Raw genomic sequence first — 5,152 nt, 5'->3', positions numbered from 1 at the left:
GCACATAGCTGGCATTGTGGCAGCTCCCAGAATTATCTCCTGATGAGGTTTTTAATTTTGAGGGCAGTGGAACTTGAGCTATCATGCCTAAAGGCGGTGAGGCACAGAGTCCAAGATAAACATAGTGCAACAATATGCAAATACAAACATGTCTGAGCTATGGAAAAGGTATATTATAAAGAGCCTGTATATCCAAAAAACAGAGCCTGGTAAAAACACACAACCACGAAACGCTGCTAAAACAATATTTTTTTAACTTGTGCGATGCTATTCTGTTTTTCTGCTAATGTACTGGGATAAACACTGCAGACTCTGGAGCTGTACCAGCTCACTTAAGGACTATGTGAAATAACAATAATATGCTTCAGTATCTACTGGTGTAGGTTGGATGTGTTTGTCATACTGGAATTTTTAGCAGAAAACAATGTTTAAAAATTAAACTTGTTCCACTCAAATGTTTCCCATAGAATTATTAACTAAAATTTAGAGCTGGCTTGGACTCTAAAATGAAGTAAAACATTTACATTTTAAATTAAGTGCATGACAGGGAAAAAAATGGTTTATTAATTATTAATAAGTAAGTTAGACTGTCAACCTGTCTCATGGCGCTTTAACACCAAGGAAAGGTTTGGTAAGTTACTCTTAGGTAAGATCTCAGCATGCCAAAAGAGACAAATCTGCATCTGCACGAGCTGAAAAACATGACAACTTTGGCAGAAAATCCAAATCATGAAAGCCTCTCAACTCCTGATGAAATGAAGGACAAGATAACCAACTTTAAGGTCAACTGGAGCTATTCATGGTTCAATTTTATGTTTTGCATAATAATATAATATAATGTATTTACATTTATATACCACTTTGAGTGCTCAGTAAGAGTAAAGAAAAGGCACTGTAAAATCTACTTAGTTCCCAGAACTTAAACAAATGATGTAAAATAACTATGTAAAGCTTACTTAAAATAACTAAGTTAGGGTGACTCATTCATTATAAGAAGTGAGAAAGAAAGCAGCGGCTCTGGAAGAAAGTGATAAGTTTTTAAATGTTGCTGTAGCCTGACTGTTGATTCGGGTTGTTGGTTTTCTTTTGTGCATTTCAAATGCAACCATATTTGTGTAACATTAGGTCAAACTGTTTGTTGAGGGTGGATGAATGGACTTCTACTCCTAACATTGTGCTTATTATGCTGATTTTAAATGCTAAAACACATTTTAACCGTGCTTTGCTCTCTTTTGATCTTGAGCTCATGTGCATCAAAACTTCACTATAACCAGATAAAATCACTGTAAAGGGTGATTTAAATTCCTTTCAGAACCTGCACTGTTGGGGCTTTCCTTTGTCCAACCTCTGTCAAATCTCTTATAAAAACAAATCAAAGTGTTTTCGATCATCCCTCTTCAACACCTTGTTCCATGTTTGAATTGTAAATTTGTTGGCACGAGGTGAAAGTGGGAACGGCTGCTGCAGAATTATCTATTCTGTTGGAAGGCCTGCCAGCATGTATGAGAGGGTCTTCCTCTTAGGACTGCAGCTCTGAGCCACTGTCTCCTGCAATCCAGCCTGATCAATTGCTTGCTCTCAGGAGCCAACTGCCTCACTGATTGTGAGGCAGAGAGAACGAGGTCAAAAAAGGAGCTCTTTTTGTTGCCTCATAGTTAGAATAAAAAGAATTAAGTTTACACTATGTGCAAAGACTCAACATATAAATTCAGGCTCATTTAGCTTTACAAAGCAATGTGTAATCAAGGTAATCAAAATGCACATGGTTGAGCCATAATCATAGAATCTTAGTTTAAAAAGATCACAACAATCATCATCCATTCATCATCATATGTGGGGGCGGGGCCTCAAATATCCTGAAGTGAAACAAAGCACCAAACCAAAGGGTGGATCAATAAACCAATTTTATTATTCTCGCGCTCCATTTCGGGCCAAGAAACGAAATAAAAGCAAACACAGAATGCACATATAATATTCATAAATGCTCCTGCAGATAGATGACCCGTGACATTTCTCTGCAAAGGGACAAAGAAGAGGAGATGAGAGAGGACAAGTGTACCAAAGACAAGGACTTGTGTCATTGGGCCTGTGGAGGGAGCAAGGGGGGGGTGATGGAAGCTGAACTAGCATGAAACTGCCTTCCGTCACGGATTACCAAGGCAGCGCTTTTCATTACCTGCCTTTCATAACAAGATATTTATGGCAACAGGAGGTGCGAGACACACGCAACCCATTTGCCTCAGAGATCCAATGCCCGTGTGTATGTGAGAAGGAGAGAGAGAGTAAATGGTGCGGAAAGAAAGTGAATTGTGTAGGGAAATGGCTGCTGTGATATGCTGTATTATTGTCTATTTCACACTTGTATGACTTTGCTGACTGGATTGTATGAGGGTGTTTTTAACACAAGTCTGACTGGGTTGAAAAATGTAGGCAAGATCATATGGGGGGGGGGGGGGGGGGCTTGCGGCTGGTTTTCATGTCACTTGCAGATGCAGTACAAATATTCGTTATTTGTAGTTTCAATCTGAGGCAAAGCTTATTACTATAGTGTTAATGAAAGTGTGACAGAAATTTTTCAAGAACTTCTTTGTTTCACATCCTCAATTACAAATGACCATCCTCTCAATTTAAAGTTACAGTGTGCAAAATCACACCACTAGATGTCAGTAGATTGCAGATTGCTGTCAACAGAGAGCTCAAAAACATGAGATGAGACCCCAAACAGACATGATCCTTCTACTGTTTATATAAAAAATATTTGTGTACACATAATATATCAACATATTCGAATAATATCATCAGCCAGCCACCTGTAGCTAGATAGCAAAAGGACTCTGGACTGGATCTGGCCCAACTCCTTTCTGGGTTGGCTGTCAGTTCACTATTTACCTCAGCTGTCATGTGCTAGGTAAGAGGCAGCCACATCTTTTTAATATGAAGGACGCTGTGAAACTTTGTAAAAATAGTCTAACATCTAACAATACGTCAGTGAAGCTCACTTTATTCTGACGATAGTGATATTGGAGTGAGTTGTAGAGGATATGCTTAACTTTTCTTTTAGAAAAGCTGCTGTTTTCCCCGTTGTTGGCTGTTAATAAACAGAAATAGGAAAAAACAGATTTCCAAAAGCACAAGGGAAATGTGTTTCTGGGGAGACAATAACCCGACGGACCAGTTGCAGGAACCAAAACATGCTAAGAATTGCACTGGGAGACACTTAAAAGAAGTAGAGGATCTATTGGTTTTTTAGGAAAGAAATGACGAGAGGCAAGTGTGTTAGCCTAACTATTAGCCTAAAAATCCATCATCGGTATTATATGAATCATAATAAAAGACACCTAGCATGTTTTGGGTTCCTGCAACTGGTCTGTTGGGTTAATGTCTCCCCAGAAACACTTCCCTTTGGCTTTTGGAAATCTGTTTTTTCCTATTTCTGTTTTCGTTTTTTCTATTTCTGTTTTGTTTTTTCCTATTTCCGTTGTGTTTTGTGTGCTTTTGCAGCGTTTTTCTTATTGCTGGTGTTTTCTTAAGTTGCAGTCCGTTTGGCCTCTCAGGGCCACCGTATATTTTGGTACTGGAAACTTTTTAGTTTTTTTTAATTAGATTTTAGATTCATCAGAACTTAAAGTAGAGGAGCATATCCTGTGAATATGTAATACTGTTGTACTTTGAGGCACAGCTGTAAATGCTTTAGTACCCTGATATTTCTATCATTGTGGGTTTACTGTAGATATCTGAAAGCAGGTGTCCTTTACACACACTGACACACATTAACAGGAGAGGGAGTAACTTGGAAAGACTGTTTCTGGCAGCTATATGAATGTTTTCTTGTAGGTTTCATGCACATTGATATGGATCTGTGGTTATTTATCCAGTCTCTGACTATATTGCTCAGTGCTTAATGCATAGATTTTAATCCCCCCCAAAAAATAGACACTCTAAAGGAAAAAGCAATGACACTCATTGCTTCTCTCCCTTCTCTGATTGTGAACAATGTATGACCCGGCTTGTCTGTGTTTATTTTGGAGGTGGTCAGTCCTTGTTTACAAGAATGGCAAGAGTCAAAATGCCCGATATCTTCAAGATCAAAACAGCCGTGTCCTCCATTCCCCCTTTCCATTTTCGTAGGCCACCAGTTTGTGCATGTGGGTGTCAGGAGTGTTGTGTGTGCATGGACTTCGAATCAGTGCAAGCCGTGGACGGCCTGGTGCCCTGTGCTCGGAGGCAGCCATCTGTCAGCTGATGCTTGGTCGACACAGCAATCAGAAAGCTCTGCGGCGGGTCCAATCTGTTTCACCACAGGTAGAGCTGTGGGAGGGTGGCCATCAATCCACACACACACATACTCTTTATTCCTTCTCTCCACTTCATCCTTTTGTAACACTGTCTGTCACTCCTCACCTTCTTCTTTTTATACCTTCTGTCCTTTACAACGGTTTTGTCCCTCTTCTATCTTTAGGCAGTTTTTATTCTCTTTGACATTTTGCTTTTAATATTGAATTTCTTTTGAGAAACCTTTCATAGCCGCCTCTTTCCATTACTGAGTTTTTGTATGTCAGCAGGCTCTAGCACTGCTATTTCAGAGTCATCAGAAAACATTGCCGTATGATAGAAAGCATACCAAATGATATACAGTAATGAATAAAGTTACAGGGGTGGTGACTGCTAATGTAATGAAACCAAATAAACAGCACTGCTGCTGTGATTAACCTACACTGATTCCCTTTCCTGGCAGGGGTATCACACCACTTGTGTCACCATGATGGCAGTGTGCTAAGTGTAGTGGTAACTCCAGCCTGCTAAATGTGCTGTGCTATATCCAAGCCATGCCAGGCACAGCTCTCCCCCCACTAATTCCTCTCCGTTGGCAAAAGGCCAACTGTTAATCTGATCAGAGCCATTCTAATGGCAGAAGGCAGCCCTCCCAACCAGACTGTAGCCTGGCCAAGAGGCCTGTAGCAGTGGAGGTGACATCCTGAGCTCTCCACTGCAGATGAATTATTGAACGGGACCCAGAACAGAGATTTAGGAGGATGAGTTGGCTTGGCTGTTTTGTTAAGCCAATCAAACAGATATGAAAATCTCTCTTCAATTACAATTGAGGATGAAGAATAAATGTATTTATGTTGTGAGACGTTTTGGATGGCTAATT

This window comes from Neolamprologus brichardi, chromosome 1 (genome assembly GCF_056152115.1).
Source record: "Neolamprologus brichardi isolate AB-2024 chromosome 1, ASM5615211v1, whole genome shotgun sequence".
In the NCBI taxonomy this organism is placed as follows: Eukaryota; Metazoa; Chordata; class Actinopteri; order Cichliformes; family Cichlidae; genus Neolamprologus; species Neolamprologus brichardi.
This window is presented reverse-complemented; position numbering follows the sequence as displayed.